The sequence below is a fragment of the Mauremys mutica genome, chromosome 9 (assembly GCF_020497125.1).
Source record: "Mauremys mutica isolate MM-2020 ecotype Southern chromosome 9, ASM2049712v1, whole genome shotgun sequence".
NCBI lineage: Eukaryota > Metazoa > Chordata > Testudines > Geoemydidae > Mauremys > Mauremys mutica.
Genome location: NC_059080.1, coordinates 75,138,788 through 75,162,733, shown reverse-complemented (window position 1 = coordinate 75,162,733; position 23,946 = coordinate 75,138,788). Strand labels below are relative to the sequence as shown.

Genomic DNA, 23,946 nt, shown 5'->3' with positions numbered 1-23,946 from the left:
TGAAATCCAAAGCAGCTATGTCAGTTTAAAATAGCTGAGGATCACCTCAAATACGATAAATAAGGATTTTTAGTTTCTTCACAAAATTTAGAAGTAGCCCTAAATTGTGAAGCTATGTAACCTGCCTGTGGGAGAAATGATCTGTAAGAGTCAGTTTCTTTCAACTGCATGAAAAAAGATCCAAGATCTAGTCAGAGAAGTGTGCAGAAAATGAATTAGCATTGCCTGTATTTTACAGATGGGAAAGTGAGGTACAGGGATTAAGTTACTTGCCCAAGATCACAAAGAAAGTCAGTGGCTGATCCAGGAATTCAATACAGATCTTCTCGTCCCAGGCCAGTGCTTCAGCCAAAAGAGCACTCTTCTTCCTTATTTGTGATGCACAAGTGGCAAGAGATGGATGCATATATTTTTGAAATAAGGATCTGCAACAAAACTGCAACCTTATTACGTACATTATCTAAAAGCAAAATCATTAGACAAGAGGGCAATAATCAAAAAGAGGTGGGACAGTGGTTGGTAAGTAGGTAGGCTCAGTTGCCATATAAAGCAATAATTTTCAGAAGTCTATATCTTCAAGAAACATTTCTTGCTGAATTTGGCTTAAAAATATTGCAACCAGAAAACCCTGAAATGCTGAGTGTCAAAGAGTGATAAAAATGCAGGAAGAGATCAGCCTTAGGGAATTCTGTATATGTTTCATATCAGATGATAGCTTAAAATGAGCTGAAACTTGTACTGCACCAATTGTGTTTAAATGATAGAGCCTAGGGAGATCCACAAGTATCTTAGAGTCAGTAAGAGTGATGTTATTGACTGCTAGCTCAAGATCTCTGAAAAATGCTTCTTCAAGAGCAACTAATAAAGCAAGATTGACTGAAGTCCCTTTCAGGCATTTTCTCAATGTTCATGTATGGCTATTTTGAAGAAGTCAGAAATGTCCTATATTTTTTCCTCCTCTCAAGTAAGATAATTGGTTTGATATTTAAGAATGTGTTTGCTTCTACTTTAAAAGAAAAAAATGTATACTTAATATTTACCCTTTCCATTCTTTGAGCACACCAAAATGTGTATCTGCCTCTGAATTCTGATGATGAATCCAGATCTAGGTGAGAAATGTTTAACTATATTCATTTTTGATTGGAGGAATTTCTGTACAATCCAATGAGGATAGCCATGGTTTCATTTTAGATGTTTTGTGGCGTATGCAGTGTTGGTTTATTATTTGTTTTTGTTTCTTACCTTCCTCTAAAGCATCATGTATTGATCACTGGTGGAGGCTGTTTACCAGAGCAATGGTATAGCAAATTCCAATGTGTTTTCCTACATTTGGAAATAATTCAGTCATAGGATAACTTAATATGTTACAGCCTTAAATCTATTATTCTAATTAACTGGTAAGTAAACAAAACATCCCAAATGTCCTGTTATTTAGAGTTGGCCCCAAACAAGAAAAATCATTGATGGATTCATTTCTGCATGTCTGCCACCTGAAAAATATGAAGATGGTCATTTCTGATAATCTAGTTTGGCCAATTATATACACCCTAATCACACATCTGATATCCACATTTCAAAGTGTTTAGATTTCAAAGACTTTAGATTGGAGTTCATATTCAGAACCATTCCCTCTTGCTACTTACAATTGATTGCAGCTGCTATCTTAGGATATGTCTACACTACAAACAACAACACATGATGCTGAGTCTCAGAGCCCAGATCAACTGACTTGGGCTCACAGGGTTTGGGCTGCGGGGGTTAAAAATAGCAGTGTAGATGTTCCCTCCCGGGCTGCAGCCTGGGTTTCAAGACCATCCCTCCCACTGGGTTTCAGTGCCATGGGTTTTTCTTTGCAGTGTAGACACATAGCCTTCCATGTCATTATTCCTGGAGGTACCATGTCCAAAAGCTCACCTGACCACACAGCCTCAGCTTGTTAACAGAGACATCAGAGAATTTGTGAGGTGTCTAAATCCAGTGGGAAAGATATCCATTTTAAGGGAAGGATAGCTTAACACAAAATTAGTTTTGAAAGGAAATTAGTTTTTTCCAGGAGCTCCTGGAAAATGTGTATGGCTCTGCTCTGTTTTTTTCTTGCGGATCTCTTTGAGGCTTTTACAGTAACCAGAGGAAAGAAAATCAGAAATGCAAAAACCAAAACTACACACTGTAAGCCAAATTTTCAGAAGAGCTCAGCGTGTGGATCCCTTTTGAGAATCTGGCCTTGTGTGTCACAATAGGAGTTACTGAATATTTCTGAAAAGCTGTCCCCATGTTCCAAAGTGAAAAGCTCTGCTTTATTAATAATGGGCTTGATTCTCCACTGTCTTTCACCTTGTGCAATCATTTACACCTGTGCCAAGTAGATATAAGAGCTCACCAGATCAGAGAGGTAGCATTTTACACCTACTTTGCATTTGCATAAATGACTACACAAAATGCAAGCCAGTGGCCAATCTGGTTTACCAAGTGTGCTATTTTGCCCAACAATTAACTCAAAAAGCTCTTTGCTTTCTTCCTCTTCTAGTTGGTGTGGCTGATTATGATCTCACATCCACAGTGTAAATGAGGGGCAACTCACTTGAGATGCATCTTTGCTAAAACCAGCATGAGTGAGAACAGGATCAGGCTAGGTATGTTTAGTTAGGACATTTGTGGTAAACCATCTTTTGGATAATCTGCAAGCTATGACTACAAGTCTCAACTCATCCTATGTTAATGTAGATGTTCACACAAAGGCAAATGGCACTAACTGGCAAATGAGCATATGGAATTTTTGCTCTCTAGTTGTATAAATAAATTAAACTTGAAGCTTAGTTTTAATGATGGGGAATAAACCATTATGGACAATAAATTAAGCTATTCTCCAAAGAGGGGGATGAGAACTACGCCAGGGTCTACAGAGGCAGAGAGCAAAAACACACAAAGATTCTTTGATAAATGGATCAGTCATATTTTGAAATTAAAGCTTATCATTGATTCTTTATGGTGGGATGTGTTTTCAGAGGCTGGGAAAAGAAGAGTGGGAGAGAGTGTTTTGCTGTGTAAGGTATTGATTCTGTTCCTTGACTGATAACCAACCCTATAAATCATATCTGAAGGCATCTTGGATAGTAAATATGCTGAAATTTAATGCATCTGATACTGCACTCACAACAAATGTATTAAAATGAAAGTTACTCTGGTACCTGTAGCTCAGTCACCAATCAGACTCAAGGGACCAAGTGTTACCAAGTCATTAAAATATTGTAGAGATTATGTCAGAGATTACAATGCCAGGGACCAGATTCTTCCTTCCTTCTACTGGTTTTACCACCCTTCCCCATAAGGTTGACTGTCTCACCTATCCCCTTTCTCTGAGGTAGGGGATCTCCACTTTCCACTCCTTCTCCAAAACTGATAGTTTCACCTTCTCCCTGAGGTTGATGGTCTCTCCCACTTTCCCATCCTGGGTCGATGGTCTTACCCTTGATGTTCTCAACTCCCCACCTCCAGGGTTGACTATTTATTCCCCTTCTGACGTTGACAGTCTTGCTCCCTATTTCCCCAAGGCTGATGGGCACACTTGCCTCTGCTCATTGAACATGACTTGAGCCCTCCTACCGAGATGGAGGCATCTGCCTTCTTCTTCCAAGGCAAACTCAAACCAGTATCATCGTTTCATAGTCCCTCCACAACCGCTAGGGAAGATATGGGATAATTTCATGTTGGTTTCACATTCACTTACTCCTTGCTGGTCTCCTGTCTCCCCAGTCACAATACATACCACACTCAAACCCTTCAAGCACGTGTCCACCTGGCCAAAGAATTATTCACGAACAATACATAATGTTTTAAACAATTACCTAAAATAATTCCAAAGAACAAATTCATCTGAGGAAATCACAACCTCATTGGATATTCTGGAAGTAAAAACAAAGGATAAAGTCATCAGATATGGTATTTGTTGTGAATCATTTGCTCAGGTCTACTTGGTTAAACACAGATGACAGTAGTGAATCATCTGTCCTTCTAAACTAAATGAAGATAATACAAAATATTGCATCTGCTTTCATTCTGTCTCCTATTCAACCAAGTGTAATATAATTCAGTGCACTGTCAGCATCACAGCCTGACATTATCGGATTAGAGTATCAACTAGTATATACTGGTGAAGCTCCATTGAAATCGGTGCCAGTACATGTATTTTCACCATCTAATAATCTGGCCTTAAATGTCTCTAATATCTATTTAAATTAGATTTAAATAAAACTGGTGAATTCTAAATACATTGCAGTAGATTATTAATAAAAAGATACATACACTACTATAAAGTCACTTGCAACAGAACAGGTAACTCATTGTAGGACTGAGTTGTCATTCTCAGCAAGGAACTATGAAAGGGACTGAAAATCATTAATACAACCCGGAAAATAAATCTGTAAAGACTGATACTCCCAGATGTATTTTTCCAGAACCCAGTGGACAATAATGATACATAAACAACTCAGGAAAATGAAGAATGTAAAAAACCGCATTCTGAAAATATCAGATGGTTACATATAATACAAATGTTGAATGTATTGTAGGAAGGTGTCACATTACCTTCCTTGAAAAGGTAGAGTAGGCTCGCTGAAAAGAAAACATAATCAGTTGTTTAATAGTATCAGAGAGAAGATAAGAGGCACCAATGGATGAATATTGATATCTTAGGTCATAGAATCTAGACCCTGTGGAATATTGCAAAAGACGTTGCTAAAAAGAAAGGACCATCAAAAGAAAAAAATGGCCTTGGGAGAGTTTTCTGGTTTTAGAGGAATAAATATTCTCTCCCAATGAAAAATGGTGCAGAAATTTTGGGCATTATTTTGGCAACAGGATTTTGCACATTACCATAATCCTTACAGTGTGTTTAATGTACATCACCTATTTAAGGATTTCTTCTAAAAAAATTTATTTTGTTTTTAGGAATATTTTTTCTATGATTCTGCCATGGACAATCCAATTTAATCCAATTGTGTCCTCTTTCTGAGTTGCATACTTTTGGCCTACATTCCACACAGGCTTTCCATTACTGGAGCAGCTACACTGTTGAGGAAAGGTGGTGACTCAAATGTCATCGACAGAGTAGTCTATTGTGCAGAAAGATTAAAAAAAAAAAAAAGAACCATTAAAACAGGCAGATACAAAACAGGCAGATAGTCTTCCTAATAACTACTGTATGAATTCCCAGTAATTCCAAGAATCCCAAAAACCTAGGGAGACACCAAAGTCCAAGTGAATGTCTGTGTTGGAAACCCAAACCCTGATTAACCTTACATATTATGGAAGGACACTGAGCTGAGTGTGCCAATGCCATTTAGTGATATAGTTGTGCTTGACCAGTGGTGAAGAGAAAGAACTCAAAGAGGCCATCTTATAGTGCACTAACCTTGTGAAAGACCAATCAAGTAATACAATATTTTCAGAGGGTATCAGTATTATCCAGACCTCCCTCCTATATGCCTTATTTAGAAAAGTAAGAACCCTGCTGCTTCTGTCCACATCCCTTTCAAACTTGGACAAGGATTATCCATTACAGAAATTGCAGTCAAAACTCAAAGCTCATTGTCTGAATTAGCTGGGGGTTCGTTCAAGCTTGGTATTGCGTGAGGAAAAGACAGGCAGGACCAGGGTAACACTGAAAAGCCAAGTGGCTGCGTTTATTTAGGGATTTTTACAACTTGGGCTGGGGGAATAGGCAACTTTGGCTGGGATGGTATCAAAAGTACAAACACACCCCAAAACACAGTAATAATACACTGTATACTGCTCACCACACCACACCAAATAGGCAGACACACCAATCACACAGATAGGAATCGGGTTCGTCAGGGCGGTGCCCGGTGCAAACACAGAAAAGAGACCCACGGGCCACTGCCTCAGCCACCCTTGCTTTCACACAGAGGATAAATCCAGAGTGTGGTGCGGCTGCAGCTGGGCAGATTCCACTCACTCAGACCGCGGGGACTGGACCCCCTTGGTCAGCCACCCTCTAAGTAGAGGCAGCTCCCCAGTTAAACACACACACTGGACACAGACAGAGCAGTGATTCAAACATATAAAGCAGTTTGCAATTAACAATTCAATAGCAAAGAGAACAATAATACAAGCTAGCTGAACAATTGTGCAATCCTGAGCTCACTAATACGATCCTGATATTCTGAGTAGATATTTGGTACCAAGTTAAGGAAGGGAACAAATAAGAGGCTAAATAAGCTAACTGTCAGATATCAAAAAGCAAATACCGCACTCCAGGCGCAGCTGACCAGCAGAACAGACACCAGGAGCATGACGAGCTGACGGAAATGGATCCAAAACGACACGACACGAGCTAGCAATACCGGGAGGAGACCCTGGCTGAAAGGTTGATCAGGTCCTTCAGCTGACACGCGGATACTCCACACGAACACGAGCTAGCTATTACCGGGAGGAGACCCTGGCCAAAAGGTTGATCAGGTCCTTCGGCTAACACGCGGATACTCCACCAAAAAGAAAATGGTCAAGACCAGATTTTCTGGGGGGAAACCTAGTTTTATTGAAAGGTCTCACTCCCTCGTGTCAGCATCTGATTGGCTCCCTGGTCCCTCCTCCCTTCAGGATTTGAGCTGTTGCCACCCCACGTCGGAAGGATTTGCACACGGCACACTGGAGTATCTGGGCAGAATCAGGTCTCTGTATACAGTACTCTGGAGTTGCTGGGCAGAACCAGCCTGACCTCCAGACGACCGGGCCCAAAAAGAGCGGGAAAAATGCACACAGCACCAAAATGTTGCACACGACACTACAAGTTGCTGGGCAGGATCAGGTCTCTGCACACGGCACTAGCCTGACCCTTAGATGACCCAGTAAAAAAAAAGGAAAAGCATACACAACCAGTGTTGCTGGGCAGGATAGCATCTCTGCCCTTTAACAAGAACTTGGTCCAACATGGAGGCTGTCTTGTCCTTTTAGCAGGTTCAAGATGGCCGTGGACCGACAAGTGGCCATACATAGCCATAACTATGAACCGGATTGCGACATGCCCCCGTGGCCGATTGGCGGTCCATCACGGGAGGGTCAGCTCACCTAGGAGGGAACGAACCTAGGGAATATAAGGGAAAAACCAAATTCAAACAGAACCCTTGGTGTCTGTCTGGTCCTCAGCTACCTGAAAGGCTGAGTATACCGCCTGAGCAGGGAGTGCGTTATTAATTGAAACTTTAGTAAAGACAAAGCTTGAGCAAAGAGCAAAGATAACAAGCACTGCTGCAATTAGCCAGTACTGCAAGGATTGAGCCCATTGTCCAAGTCCCCAGCCTGACAAAGTAGCTTGCCACCAGTCCCAGGGGTGACGCTCCTTGCGGAGAGCTGGGGACGGCAGCTGCTGGGTGACGGCAGAGATGTTGTTCCAGCCAGGACGGTCTGGAGACATGGAGGGTACCTCACTCGAATTGGTGGCCAGAAGTGTCTGATGAGTGTAAGCCACAGTTTGGTTGACCAGAGGGTTCAGATGGGGATGGCGCCGCTGTGAATAAACCTGGAATGAAAAAGGGAGAGAATAGGACGAGCCCTAGGGCAGGTCCTGTTATGAACAAACCAAGGGAGTTTAGTTTTGGACATGAGAGCGAAAAGTTGCTCCCACAACTCTTCATGGGCTCGTGGCATACAAGGGGTTGGGATGCAAGACGAGTCGCCTAGCCTAGATGTTACTAGGGCAGATACCCATACCCGCATCCTGAACAAAAAGAAAGGGGAAAAACAAAACAACAACTGGCTTTCAAAGTGGAGGCGGCTCTGGAGCAATGTATTTATTCCACCCCAAAGCTACAGCCAGGTTCCCCTGTGATATAGAGCTTACCCTGCCCACAATGTTTGCGTTAGGCTCCCCACTATTAATGCACAAACCGGAGCTTTCTCGCTCTGCATAACAACGCTTAGGAGCCCGGGCTTTGCCCCCGTGGGGTCCAGTGTCCGCAACCACCGCAGGCGGTTGGGGCCCAGGCCACATCAGGCGATTCATGGCCTGAAACAAAAAAGTGACTGGCTGCCCCTGGAACCCCCGCATCCACAGCAGCGTGTTAATGTCTCCCAGGGGGCTGTGATTTAGTGCCATATTCACCCCCTGTTCCTGTACGGGGATAGCAGCTGGGTCAGCAACATAACAGTAAGCTTGGCACGGCCGCAGCTGCTTCTGTGCTAATGTTAAACCCAGGGGGGCCTGCTTAGGATCCCACCAAATAAGGGATGCCCCTGCGATGGTGTAAAGCAAATCGCATGGGGTAGAAATCCCACTGGGGGGCAACTGTAATACTGCGGCGCTGTAGTCTATTTGCAGGTACGCAGCTGCTGGCAAGGAGATAGGCCAGACCGGAGCTCTTAGAGGTATTCCCCGGCCCGTGCTCCCTACCCAGGCCGCACTGCGTGACATGAGGGCTGCCTCCTCTTGACTAACCAGCTCCTGGCCATACTCCAGGACAAGCCGTCCTAGCCAGGCGAACACAGATTCATTTGACCTCCGCGCTGTAGCATCAATAAGCATATCCATTTCTGCTTCACTGCGAGTGCACCCCTCATATATTACATTTTGTGCCCTCGCGCTTCCCAAGGCCGTCTGCACCCCCAACCCTTCTGAGTCTCCCAGGGCCCCCTGTGCCCCCGTGGCATCCGCTTTAGCGCAAGTGGGCTGCCTCGGTATAGCCCCAGCAGGACTAGGAGCCATACACACGCTGGGGGCTACGGAAGCTAAGGAAGGGAAAGGCTCGGGGATTTCATGACCTGGCAAAGCGGGGGAAGGTGGGGGCGCAGGTGGGGAGTGAGGCATACCAGAGGCTTTGCGGATATCATTTAGTTCCTGGGTAACGGACGCCAGAGTGTTCATGACACCGGTCAACTGGTCCAGAGCCAGCCCTAGAATCCTATGATAGGTACCAGCGACAATTTTAGATTTGTACCTATTAGGAAGGATCCTTCTACGCTTCTTTCCCTCCTCTAACTCCTGCAGGAGCTGGACTACCAGCTCATGCGCAGGGCCCCCTGCTAGGAGTCTTGGGGGAGTGACAGGTGATAGGCAGGTGCCCCCGGCTGCTTTCAAAATTGTCTGAGCCCCTTCCCATAAATGCGCTGGATCAATTCCAAACCCGACCTCCCCCGTCCCGAGACACGCTGGGCACGGGCGAGTGGACTGTATAGCTGACAGGGAGGTGGACTGTATAGATGACAGGGAAGTGGACTGTATAGATGACAGGGAACGGTTTTCCTCACGCAATCCTGTTCGTGACGCCATGTCTGAATTAGCTGGGGGTTCGTTCAAGCTTGGTATTGCGTGAGGAAAAGACAGGCAGGACCAGGGTAACACTGAAAAGCCAAGTGGCTGCGTTTATTTAGGGATTTTTACAACTTGGGCTGGGGGAATAGGCAACTTTGGCTGGGATGGTATCAAAAGTACAAACACACCCCAAAACACAGTAATAATACACTGTATACTGCTCACCACACCACACCAAATAGGCAGACACACCAATCACACAGATAGGAATCGGGTTCGTCAGGGCGGTGCCCGGTGCAAACACAGAAAAGAGACCCACGGGCCACTGCCTCAGCCACCCTTGCTTTCACACAGAGGATAAATCCAGAGTGTGGTGCGGCTGCAGCTGGGCAGATTCCACTCACTCAGACCGCAGGGACTGGACCCCCTTGGTCAGCCACCCTCTAAGTAGAGGCAGCTCCCCAGTTAAACACACACACTGGACACAGACAGAGCAGTGATTCAAACATATAAAGCAGTTTGCAATTAACAATTCAATAGCAAAGAGAACAATAATACAAGCTAGCTGAACAATTGTGCAATCCTGAGCTCACTAATACGATCCTGATATTCTGAGTAGATATTTGGTACCAAGTTAAGGAAGGGAACAAATAAGAGGCTAAATAAGCTAACTGTCAGATATCAAAAAGCAAATACCGCACTCCAGGCGCAGCTGACCAGCAGAACAGACACCAGGAGCATGACGAGCTGACGGAAATGGATCCAAAACGACACGACACGAGCTAGCAATACCGGGAGGAGACCCTGGCTGAAAGGTTGATCAGGTCCTTCAGCTGACACGCGGATACTCCACACGAACACGAGCTAGCTATTACCGGGAGGAGACCCTGGCCAAAAGGTTGATCAGGTCCTTCGGCTAACACGCGGATACTCCACCAAAAAGAAAATGGTCAAGACCAGATTTTCTGGGGGGAAACCTAGTTTTATTGAAAGGTCTCACTCCCTCGTGTCAGCATCTGATTGGCTCCCTGGTCCCTCCTCCCTTCAGGATTTGAGCTGCTGCCACCCCACGTCGGAAGGATTTGCACACGGCACACTGGAGTATCTGGGCAGAATCAGGTCTCTGTATACAGTACTTTGGAGTTGCTGGGCAGAACCAGCCTGACCTCCAGACGACCGGGCCCAAAAAGAGCGGGAAAAATGCACACAGCACCAAAATGTTGCACACGACACTACAAGTTGCTGGGCAGGATCAGGTCTCTGCACACGGCACTAGCCTGACCCTTAGATGACCCAGTAAAAAAAAAGGAAAAGCATACACAACCAGTGTTGCTGGGCAGGATAGCATCTCTGCCCTTTAACAAGAACTTGGTCCAACATGGAGGCTGTCTTGTCCTTTTAGCAGGTTCAAGATGGCCGTGGACCGACAAGTGGCCATACATAGCCATAACTATGAACCGGATTGCGACACTCATAAGGATAAGGAAATGGAGAGAAGAATCAAAAGTAGGTGGGAAAATTAATCTAACATATAAAATTGCAAATATTATGGGCCAAGTTGGAACACTTACTCATGAGACTGTGCATGAGTAAATCCTTACCAATGTGAGTAAGAGTTGCATAACAGGGCCCTACAGATAGTCACTTAAAAGACAATTTATCACAGTTATCCTATGTGATGGTATTACATCATAAATGGAAAACACCATCAAATTAACATAACGCAATCACATTTCAGTGCATCCCCCATCCCCGCCTATTTAGTCTGTTGCTCAGGATGCCTATTCTCCACATTCACAGATCTTCTTTTAGCCAATTCCAGATATTAAATGCGGCCATCCTGGTGTCTGTTAGGTGACTCAGCCATGACACTAATCACTCTTGGTCATGCTAAATTGTTAATGGGCAGAGGGTAGGCAGGTGAGTGATGTCCAACCTCCTTTTGACCAAAAGATCTTGGAGGTCACTGCTTTCATTGGATTACATAAAGGCACGTGACTCAGCCCCAATACCTTTCCTGAGAGAGAGCTCATTTCACCCTTCCTTCCTACCAGCAGTCTTGAAGAAAGTGGTTCCAGGCTGAACTTGCTCACCTCTTGCATTGCTGGTCATGACCTTGAACAACTCCAGCTGTTTCACCCCAGCTCTCAGAGCCATGCATCTCTGCCTCCCACCAACAGCCTGTCAAGCAGGTGCCCCCAGCTGTGTTGCGGGGAAAGATGCAAGTGTTTTAGCAAAAGACATTTATAAGTCACATAAATAAATTAAATACAAACATGGAGGCCCAGTATAATTTCCCCATTTGTGAACTACGCTGAAGATAAGCTTTCACCTAAGATACTAATGTTAGTGTAACACCAACAGACCCCGGTTGTCTGCAGGCAAGATCGAACCTAGGACCTCTGGAGCTTAGTGCATGAGCCTCTATTGCATGATTTAAAAGCCAGCAGAGCAGACTCATTTTATCTTTCTCTCTAAGTGGTCTCAGAGCCACTAGATGGGACAGAACAGCACCCCCAGGAGGTGTGTGGGTTACATTGGCATAACTTTTACTTTACTGGTATTTTTTGTTGTTGCTGCTATTATTTAGACAGCTGGCCAAACAGTGCAGCATCTGAAACTCCGATTTAGTTTTCTGCAAGGAACACACTAACATGGTGATAAAACAAAGTTTCAGATACTGCTGCACAGCTTGGCCTGCTGCTAAATAGGCTGCAGCTATGACATGCACAGTCTGTAACATTTAAAAGTGTAAAATACCGAAACTAATAAATTATACCATGGTCCTCACAATCCCCTTGGCTTCTTCATAGCTATCAGGCCAGTTTTCACCAGTTTCTCTGCCCTAAAGCAGAGGTTAAAGCATCCTGAATACTGCAGATCTTGGGGAGGCACCTGGAGGGTACATGGTGTACTTGTCAATGCAAGAAACATTTCAAGTGAGCTTTTTTGGAGCTGGTTGAGAAGTTATAGTTCTCTCCCATAAAAGCTTTGTCTAAAATAAAAATCTGTCAAATTCTTTCTGCTGAATTTTACATTGCACATCACCCAAACATTTTTAAGCTTTCAGCAATTGAAAACCAAACAACTGGGCTCAGGAGGTGGGAGGAAGCTCGTTTGCTGAAGAAAAAAATAGTTTTTAGTTATCAAAAGGGGAGTTTTCATTTTTTATGAAAGACCTGAAAAGTTTTGATAAAAACAGAAATTTCTATTTAGATGAAAAACTATTTTCAGGTTAAACAAACAAACAAAATTTTTGATGGGAAATTGTTGACCAGTTCAAAATTTTTGATAAAAATGAAGCCTAATAAAATAAAATAAAAATAATGATAATAATTAATAAATTAGTCCAGGAGCTTCAAGCCCCAAATTGTGGGCCTGATTTTGTTATAAAGTTAAATCAGGAGTGGTTCCCATGAAATAAATGGAATTATATTGGTGTAAAATCAGTTTATGTGAGAGGAGAATTAGGTTCTAAGAGCTTAGAATGGGTTCTTGTGTCATGTCTCTTTTGATTATTAAAAGTGGGCCAGGTTCTGATCTCATTTAAAGTTTTGTAAATTAATGTGGAATTGCACTGTTGTCACAGATCAAAATTGGACCTGCTGCCTGCTCTATGAGGGATACAAATATATCAAGTTTCTTAAGATACAGAGCCTGATTCTCTACTGCTTGAAGACTGGTAATTCCACTGAAGCCAATAGCTACATGTGCAAACACGAGTGTAATATAGGGTAATTAAGACGATCGACACTACTTCTTCAATTTCTTAAAAAGGTGGGGAAGAGAGGTGATTCAAATCTCACTGAAATCAATGCAAAGCCTTCCAAAGACTTCAATGGGAGTTGTATTGGGTCTCTCTAGCAATGCTGTAGCATGAAATAATTCATCAAATTCAAACAACCTTGCTCATAAGTAATCTTTCTGCATCATCAACCCTTATGAATTTATAGCTACATGCATGTTTTTGTTCATTGCATTTCCCTGAGAAGATACAGGAGCCGGAGGCAGTTCTGTTCTCCCTCTTTCGCAAAGACAAGGAATTCAACCTCAGGGCATTGCAAGGTCTGATCAATATTTATTCAGCAAGATAACTGTAACAAGAATAAAAATATTACTAATCAGACAGTGGATCTTCTTGACTAGAATGCCTGAGCTGTTCTGGAGCAAGATTTAAAATATTTAATTGGAGGGAAGGAAATAATCCAGAGGTTTGGATCTGGTTCATTTAGAATTTTTCAGACAGTTGTATTAGTGCCTGTTCAAAATATATATTTTTCCTACCAACCTATACAAGTAATAAGTACTGTGTTGGCAAAAAACAGAGCTCCTTCAACATACATATATTTAAACTTAGCTGCTTCCTTACAAAATCTTTAAACTAAAAAGTATGATGGTAAATGGATTGTAATGAACTATCAAAATGACATTTTTGGATTACAACTACTGCATTAAAGATAGTATGCATCCTTGCCAAAAACATATTCAGAATAAAAATGATAATGCCAGGCCTTTGACACTGCAGGATGACAGAGTATACTTTTTTAGTTCTTTTTTTAGACTGGAAGCTTTCTTGTTGATTGGTATTTTTTGTGCTTTATTATGTTAACCTGTGGACTGGTCATACTGATAGTCAGGGCCGGCTCCAGCCCCCAGCGCGCCAAGCGCACGCTTGGGGCGGCGTCCCAGAGGGAGGGTGGCAGGCGACTCTGGCGGACCTCCCGCAGGCATGCCTGCGGAAGGTCCGCTGGGACCGCGGCTCCAGTGGACCTCCCACAGACGTGCCTGCGGAGGGGCCGCTGGTCCCGCGGCTCCGGTGGAGCATCCGCAGGCGTGCCTGCGGGAGGTCCACTGGAGCCGCGGGGCCTGCGGACCCTCCACAGGCATGTCTGTGGGAGGTCCACCGCAGCCGCGGGACCGGCGACCGCTAGAGTGCCTCCTGCAGCATGCCGCCCTGCTTGGGGCGGTGGAAATGCTAGAGCTGCTCCTGCTGATAGTAGTTGATACTAGCTGAATATGTCTTTATTTTAAATGCAATTTTATTTTAGCAAAGTGATAAAAGGTAATAATAGGAGATATACCAATCTCCTAGAACTGGAAGGGACCTTGAAAGGTCATTGAGTCCAGCCCCCTGCCTTCACTAGCAGGACCAATTTTTGCCCTAGATCTCTAAGTGGCCTCCTCAAGGATTGAACTCACAACCCTGGGTTTAACAGAGCAATGCTCAAACCACTGAGCTATCCCTCTCCCCCTGCCCTTTATCATGCAAGGTAAAATGAAAACTGAGGTAATCATGCAACATTTAATTTTATGAGTGCACTTCTACTAAAAGACATTAGGAAGGATAAAAACCAAAGTGTTGTTTTGGGTTTCAGTAAAAATCTGTTTTTTGTTTGTTTTTTTTTTTTTTAAGTTTTGTGTTTCACTAAACTTTGTCAAATCAAGAAGATTTCCCTCCTTAATTTAAACCATACTTGCAAATGTTTGTACATCCACTTGCCAAGGGTGTGTAACTTGTTTTAGCAGGTGATTGAAATATCATTAGTTTTATCATTCAAATAGCAGACAAGTAGATTTTGTGCCTGGGCTGGTTCATCTTCATGCTGACTTTATAGGGTTGATTTAAACTATTTGTTTTTTACTGCAAATTTTAATGATCAAACTAGTTTTTCTAGGTAAACTCAGGACTGGACATGCCAGCAATGTTTTTTGAGAAGGAGTTCATGCCCTGCTTGTAGAATGACAAAAGATTAAAATAAAAGGAATGAAGATGGGTTTAAGGAGTGAGGAGGAGAAACCCTGGATTCAAGCACTATTATGATTTTGTTTCTGGGTTGGCTCCTAAACCCAAGGGCCAGTTCCAGTTGAGATTCAGCTGAAATCTTGTGAGGAGAGCTAATGTCATGAGATTACTGCCAATTCAGGCCAACATCTTTCAGGAATAGCTGATGATACTTTGACAACAGTCAAATCATAAATCTGATTTTCTGTAGAGGTCAAATCCTAATCTAAATTGAGACCATATTCAGATGAGCATCCAAATGCCAGCTCAACACAACTTAGATATGAGTTTTGTTCCTAAAATATAATGAGTAATTTTCAAGTGGGTTCTAATTTTGACAGAATTCTCACATTCCTAGAGGAAATATAATTACATTAAAAAACACAACCCCACTAACCTTTGCTCAGACCTCTTACCAAAATGTTTTGCTACATCTGATGTCAGTGGAAGCAAAAGTAACAAACTATCCCAAGAAAAACACTTCCATGGTATTTGCAGATTGAGCAAGGTCAAGAAGGACCAGAAATCTCTTTTACACTAAGTCTGTTTCAAAATGTTCAGACTAGTCTGCAGAAACACAAGATGCATTTGGATACATTTAAAATAAACAACTATACTCCATGGACATTTCACAGCTGCTGATACATTTTAAATAGGCATCCTGCCTCTTTATTCAAAGTAAGCTGGCTGGCCAAGCCTTCTGAGGTATGTTCTTGGGCCTCTCCCTGAAGTTTCGAACACGGGTTGCATGTATGCACATGAACATGCATACATATGGTTTCAGACTAATATTGGCTGGCCACAGAAATTGAGTCAGATTCTCCATCCAGGACTCCTAGCATGTCGAAACCCACATACCATAATCTACCTGCATGTATGCCACTTACCTCTTGGATACCAGTTCAGTTGTGCCATAGTTTCCCTCCAATTGGTTGGGTGTTCCCCAGGAGATAAGGTGAGTTGCGTGCTCTGCCCCAAAGTTCAAGCCAATTTCCTCTAATCCAGGGCAAAACAAAAAATCCACACAAAACAAACTGGCTTTCCACAACCAGTCTTTTTGATCCAGAGTGCCATCATCCTCCAACTCAGGAAGTGCACACTCTCTGGGCGCACACACGCTTTGTGTAGAAGAATTATATAGATTCCATTGTCTTAGGAGCTTCAGATGACGTCAGCAGATGATCGCACATCAGTGAGGCATCACTTCAATGTTGTGTATATCCCTAGAAAATGAACAGAAAAAAGTTATGTTGGCATTTTAATGGATAAAATAATGATTTTGATTGAAAATTGCTGTTGAAGTAAGGAACACCAGTAATTAAAAATACTTTATGAAGAATAAATTGTCAACTGAATTTCAAAAATTAGGAAAAGGTATGCTTTCTACCTAGGTCTCTGGAGGCCTGGGCTAAAGTCCTTCGTCTGCCACAGACTTCTTGTGTGACTCTGAGCAAGTGATTTAGTCTCTCGCTGCCTCCATTTCCCATCTGTAAAATGGGAACAAAAGCACTTCCCTACCTACAGAGGTATTGAGAATAAATTCATTAAAGATAGTGAGGTGCTCAATACTATAGTAGTGAGGGAAATACAAGTACCTCAGACAGATAGATTACAGTAACTTCTCACTTAACGTCGTCTCGGTTAATGTTGTTTTGTTGGTACGTCGCTGATCTATTAGAGAACATACTCATTTAAAGTTGTGCATTGTTTCTTTATAACATTGTTTGGCCATGGGGGCTTGGAACCAGGGTTGGCTGGCAGCCCCCCCTATGAGCTCCCCTCAACCCCATCCAGCGCCTTCCGCCACCCAGTGGCCCTGCAGATCAGCAACTCCCCCCTCCCTCCCCGTGCCTCCCACCTGCAGCAATCAGCTGTTTTGTGGGCATTCAGGAGGCTCTGGGGGGAGGAGCAAGGACGCAACACCTTTGGGAGATAGTGGGCAGAGTGTTAAGCACCCCACCGGCCCCGGCACTTTGGAAAGTCAGTGGCTGCGTAGCTGTGCATGCGCTGTCTGGAAGAGGGAGTGGTGCACTCCAGAGGGATAGAGTGGGTTCATCATCATGTTCAGTTTCCCCAGGGAAGTGTTTGCAGCCACTGCCCTGTGTCTATTGTGTCTCCTCCCTTCTGCCTCCATCAATGCTGCCTTGTAGAGTGTGAGGCTATATTAACATGTTATCTCTTGAGGGCTTGACCGAGTGCTAGTTAATTATTTAGCAGCAAGGCATTCCCTGGAAAATATCCCACCTGATATCAACACGGTTGCTTTAGGGGAAGCTCAGGGAGCTCATAATCAATCCTCTGATTAGAACTTGTTTAAAATGTATATGGCATAAATATATAATGTCTTTTGTCTAGCAAAAAAAATTCCCTGGAACCTAACACAAACATACCACCTCTTTTACATTAATTCTTATGGGGAAATTGGAATCGCTTAACATCATTTCGCTTAAAGTCACATTTTTCAAGAACATAACTACAACGTTAAGCAAGGAGTTACTGTATACGTTTATGGCTTCATTCAACTCCTATCCCATTGATATTTTCCAAGAGTGACACACACACACACACACAAAGATACACTTTTGAGATTCCTATGCATTTCCTTACTTTATGTTCAGCTACATTAATATATATTTTACCTGGGTGGAAATGATTTAAAGACGCCAGTTGGCATTAGCAAGACCAGTTGTTATAAAACACTTAACTTCATCCAAACTAATCACCTATCAACATGTGTGCTGAGTTGGTGGCATATGGTTGAAGTGGGCAAAGGCAGGGAATTTTTAGTAGACTGTAATCTGAGATAACAGGGACACAAATGGGGAGGAGAATATAATAAAACAGATGGAGCTAGTACAAGCCAATGAAAGCAAAGCAAAACTCAAGAATAGACACAGCTATCATTAAGATTCAATAAATAAGAACATAGCTCCCTCAGTGAATACCTATCACTGAAAGTTTGTTTTTGTTGTCTGACCTCACATCACATCTATATATAAAAGATACTAGTACAGACACCTGGGATCGTCCACATTATGTTCAATGCAGGATTGAGGGTGGAGTTCCCTGATCCTTAATTCTGCCAATTCTTTTTTAGAAATTTTACCCATTAACTATAGTAGTGTTTCTGTGATTGATCCTGGTTTTGTCAATGTTAAAGATTTTTTTAATAAAACATTTCCTAACTTTTTTTTAAAGAGCTTTAGTGACTTGGGTGCTTAGAGGAGGATATTGAAGTTTGGCAAGTAGCCAGTTCTGGAGTCAGAGAAGTCCCTTGAAGTTTAGCAGAGAAATAGGCCCTAAACCTCTGTTGTGCCTTTCAGTGTTCAGGTGAAAATTGATTGTGATCGGCCAAATGTATAGAGGTTTAAAGAGTCATCTCTGCATGCACACTGGATTTTGTAATGCAAACTTTAACAACCTGTTGTTCTTTTGGCTCTGCACATGAGCTTAGGAAATTTCACAGAGGTGTGCAATATATTTCTGAGTGAAGGAGGTTGGGCTTCAAAGGAGACCTGCCTTCAACAAGAGAAATCCTCAGGATAATGGGCTGGGATTGTCTTCTTCAGTGAATTAAGAATTTACACAGAATAAAATAATACTGGGATGAAGTGCCAAGAGCATATCACCCCTGTAATTCATACTCTTCATTGACTTCCTGTTTTCTTTTAATGTCAATTCAAGGACCAGGTCCTGATCCTCCAATCATCATCAGGTCAGGACCACAGTACACAGGACCCAGACACACCTTTCCATTCATTTACAGATTAATCTGGATCTGTAAAAAGCGACAAAGAGTCCTGTGGACTAACAGATGTATTGGAGCATAAGCTTTTGTGGGTGAATACCCACTTTGTGAGACGCATGGACAATGCAACCTGTACATTTGCTAAAACTTTCCTACAACTGCAGAGCGAGTTTTCCAAAACACAAAAAACAAGTAGGCATCCAAATCTTATTGCAACTCAGTGGGAGCTAGGTGTCTAATTCCTATTTGTGCCTTTGAAAATCTACAGTATTTTAAAAGAAAAGAAAAGACAGAGCCATGCAAAACCTAGGTAAGCTCTTTAATGGACTCCACTATGGACATTATCATGCCAAACTGATTTGCCCATGCAGCACGTAGATGGCTGAAAACACTAAGATAGATAGAAAGTGCATCTGTCTGTTTTTCTGTCAAGGAAAAGAGAGCAATAACGTATTATAGTTGTGAACTTTTTGCAGTTCCTATGTACATACGCATCTTTTTCTCTATCATCTATATTGTTTTAACAAATTTAACATCTGTTGTGCCACATTCCTTTTAGCCCAAGATCCTTGAATGCTTTTCAATATCTTATTTATTTAAAATAAATTGTTCTATTATGTTGCTATAACAAATCACTTTCAGAGTTAGTGGATTATTATATAAGGGTTAGTTGAACTGAAACTAAGACTTAAAGTCAGAATATAATAAAATCAATTTCATTCCTAGAATTATTGAATTAGAAAGCACCTTTTCATTTCAGTTGTTTGTAGTGCTTCATTGTCTCTTTTCCAGCTATCCTTGAAAATATGATATCATTGGAAAATAATAGTAGTAAATAACTGTATGAAAATAGATTTCCTGAAAAGCTGTTCCAACAAAATCTGAACTAAAAATGACTGGCATTAGGAGAGAAAAAAGCACATTAGAGCACCTGACAGCACAGCTCTTCATGATATTATCCGATTCAGGGGCTGTTGCTTCAAAGCTAGAAATCTCTCTTTCTGGCTTCTTTTTACATTAAATATCTTTCTGGCCCTCCACACCTGCAAAGTTTTCCTTTCCTCAAACACATCAAAATATTTTAACCTATTCTATGCTCTTAAGAGCATGTGAACATGTACACGATGTTGCTAACCTAGGTTTATTTCCAGTGCGTTGCATACAATCTTATATCCCTTTGAAAAAAGGGACCCACTGGTTATTCTGTTAATGAAAACTTACAGATATCCCAAGTAAGAAAAATGTGATTGAGAACTTTTTAGAGTTTAATTTAAAGATATTTATTTACTTTGTATATTTTGACATGTGACATTGGCCATTTGTTTTTTAAACATATATAAAGCTTTACCTTTATATATAAACATATATATAACATATATAAAGCACATCCCTTGGCCTGCGCTGCTTCTCGCTGCCCCCATTGGCCTGGAGTGGTGAACCACGGCCAGTGGGAGCCGCAATCGGCTGAACCTGCCAATGTGGCAGATAAACAAACCGGCCTGGTCCACCAGGGTGCTTACCCTGGCGGGCCGCATGCCAAAGGTTGCCAATCCCTGCTTTAACTTTTTTAATTTAATGTCTACTTCATTAAATAATCATTCTCTGATATCCCATAATTTCTTGTAACTGAGAAAAATTTAAATAAATTAAAAAAATTAAATTAAAATATGTCAAAAATTTTAAAAAATAAATTCTTCCAAGACTGCTTTTATTCCAAGTTGATTCCAAGTTTTAATTATTTCTTTATTATTAAAATAACTAACTACAAGAAAACAGATTGCTGGCAATTTTAGACATTTAGTTCATTTTTTACTTGATATCAGTCCTGGAAAGTGTTTATGTTATTTCACTGTGGATATTTATTTACTTTTTAAAATATACTTTCCTGTATTATCATTTTAAAGAGGATTCAGGTTGCACTCCAGTTGAGCTGGACAAATTTTTTCAGTGAAATTGCCAATTTAGTGATACTGATATGTTTCACAAATTCATGTCAGCTTTGTGAAATTATGGGTGTGAAAGCAAAAAACAAAAACAAAACTGGAAAAAGTCAAAATGTTTTGTTTGAGCATTTTTTCTGTTCAAAACAACTTTTCTTTTCGAAATTTCAGTTTAAAAATATTTTTTTAGCAATGTCATTCAAATTTAATTTTAAAACATTATAAATGTAAGAAAAAACATTCACAATCAAAATTAATCATTTCAAAATACAATGCTTTCTTTTTTAAAGAAAACTTTTTGATTTACCAAAATTAAAAAAAAAAGCTTTGTTTGACTTGAAACATTTTTTTCAAAGTTACCAACAAACCAATCCCCACCCAAAACATAAATCCATGATTCACACAGCTCCATTCTGCAAAAAGCATAGCCAGCTCCAACAATTATTTCTGCATGAACCAACCACAAGGTCTTGAGTTGTAGCTACACTGTGCAGAGTATGGGTGTGTATATTGCAGAGCAGATCAAAGAGTTGTACTCCAGCTGCTCTGTGTCGACTCTGCTAGCACAAACTAAAAGTTCTATTTGAAAGAGGACTATGTTAACATGAATTAGGTACCTTGAAGTTCATGCCAACAGTATCCAAATGGGGCAGTTGGAGTACAACTCTTTGGTGAGCTCTGCTATTCACATCCCTGTAGTAGACTAGCTCTAGGATGAGGGCATAAAAGGCTCATTTCAACAAACTAGACTTATAAATATCTTCCAAATGTATTTGAAAGTCTTGTATAGTTTCACATTGTCTTGACAATTTATGAAAGCATCATGCTGATCCCATATCATAATGCTACTAGTTTCTCCACCATCTCTAACTGATGGAATTATTAGGCAGAAACTGCTAATAATGCATCTCTCTTCTCTGCTGAGGGAGCCTTTATTTTTATTTTTTATGAATAGTACCTGACAGAGGCACTGACTTTCTACCATGCCGGGGGTGTGCTCGACCCCCCACTCTGTCCCAAAGCCTGCCCCTCCCACTCCACTCCTTCTCCAAAGCCCTACCCCTAACCATATTGTGTGCATTCAGCCACCATGAATTAATAAAATAGAATGCCACATAGTTAAGGGTTGATTTGAAGAAGCAGGGCTTCTGGAAGCAAGGTCAAAATTAGCTGTAGACTTGCAGTTTCTGCCAATCAGGAGGGGAGAAAAAGAGTCAGTAATTTGAGACTGAAAGAAAATATATGGATGGAAACCTTGAGTTTTGGGCACCTTTGATATAGCAGCTTATTTAAGATTGCTAGGAATGTTTGTTGATAAGTAGTTTATTGAATTTAGGAGAGGTGATGACCCAGTAGGGGTCACTATGAGTTATGTGTTTTGTTAGTTATAAAAAGACTAGATAATAGAATGTACTTTGGACCAGTTCTCTGAACCTATCCTGACAGATTTTTTTCTGACATATTCCCTGGTAGGGAAATGGCCGGCTATCGCAGACCTGCTGTAAATTACTCAATACCATCTCAGATTCTAGGTAATTATTTGGGATGTCGTAACATTTAGCTTATGTCTGGGTGTGCTTAAATCTAATAAATTGTAGTTTTAAATAAGAGCATGCTTACTTGAATTAATCTTTCATCATAGATTGATAGATAGAATTCTTGTGTTCCCACAGACTTATTTCTGACACTGCTTTAGGTTCTGAAAACCCTGGGTAACAGTGTGATGATGAGTGTGATGAGGCTCAGTTAAATCATAGTTGTAAAACACTTGGACATTCTCAGCTGGAAGGGACTACCAAAGTACACAAATTTATGACATGTTAATCCATTCCTATGCTGCTATAAAAAGGGTTGGTTGGCACCTTGCAAAGTGCTCTGTGTGGGACAAGAGGAGGGGCTACATCGTGATTCCTGCAGTAACAATGCAGTCCCTACCTCCCCTTTGCTTCGTGGTGGAAGTAAGCTTTTTTATTCCCATAGCACCTAGAGACCAGGATGCCAATGTGCTAGATGCTGTACAAACACAGAACAAAAAGTTGGTCCCTGCCCCCAGGGGCTTACATTGCCAGAGCTTTGAGAGAGGAGCCAGGTTTACAGTATAAACTTATGTCAGTATAATAATATTGCTCAGGGGTGTGAAGAAATGTAAATGTCCAGATTTTTTTTATATTCTGCAAGTGAGAGATGCAGGATATCATGTGTAATTCCAGTTCTAGTACTATTATGTTAATGGTCACTGAATAAAAGCCTAATATTTCTCATGTCCACTTAGGCAGCTGAGAAAATATTTTAGGGGGAGGAACGGGGGAGGGAAAAGTTAGCACTGTTAATTTTTTTTTCTTTTCTTTCATTATTGCTGCCCACTTTCCAAATGGAACACAAGCCACTTACAAATTCTGCAGAGGAATTATCCATCCAAATTTACCCTAGGGTTTCATTATTTATAAAATTGTGAAAGCCCATTTATATTATGTATGCCTGCATGCCTGGATCGCCTAATTCTTGTCTCTTTCTAAGTGTTTCAGTCAAGCCAACTACTCACTCCACTTTGAATTAATTATTATAGCTAGGAGATGGTCTTGAAGAGTGATAAAATAGATGAGGAAGGAGGAACAGATGACATGGGGCATGTATAGATTAATTTTAGCACTATTGATTGAGTTGAAAATCCAATTCCCTGTTAACAGATTTTTTTTTTAATATAAAACCATGAAAGGAGACTATTCCTGAACAACGTTACATCACCAGGGAAGAAAAATGGAAGGAAATGAATTAGTTCTAAGTGCTGTGGCTTTGAACTATTGAGTAGCAATTAATGTGCGACATTGATAGTTTAGTATACTTTCAATAATCTCCTGCAGAAGAAGCAGCTGTGCAATTATAATCTAAACTCTAGCTCAAGGTGCTAATAAATGCATGAGAGTTCTGAAAGTTTCTTACATAGAAAGAATCCTAGCTTATCCAAAACTTCTGAGGATTTTACTAGGATTTGGGGGGGTGAACCAGCAATGCAGGATCAGGCCCCAAAAGAAGCGTGATGTGATCTGGTCATTAATGTAGCTGTTTTCAATTTTTAATGAATGCTATAGGAAAGAGAAATAACTACCTATAGTTAAGAGTATTAAATAACTCTACCTATAGTTAAGAGAATAAATCATAAGGCAAACATGAGTCTATCAAGTACATCGATGTAATCTAACCCTGGGGTTAG

General features: G+C 41.4%; 1 long non-coding RNA gene across 1 annotated transcript in view; it reads right to left on the bottom strand.

Annotated features, from left to right (window-relative positions):
- Positions 1–16,255, bottom strand: part of LOC123377717 — a 139,837-nt gene extending 123,582 nt beyond the window's left edge. The window contains exon 1 of the long non-coding RNA XR_006582287.1: positions 15,935–16,255. This is a non-coding gene — a long non-coding RNA (uncharacterized LOC123377717). The remainder of the gene's footprint in view (positions 1–15,934) is intronic.
- Between the last annotated feature and the right edge of the window lie 7,691 nt (positions 16,256–23,946).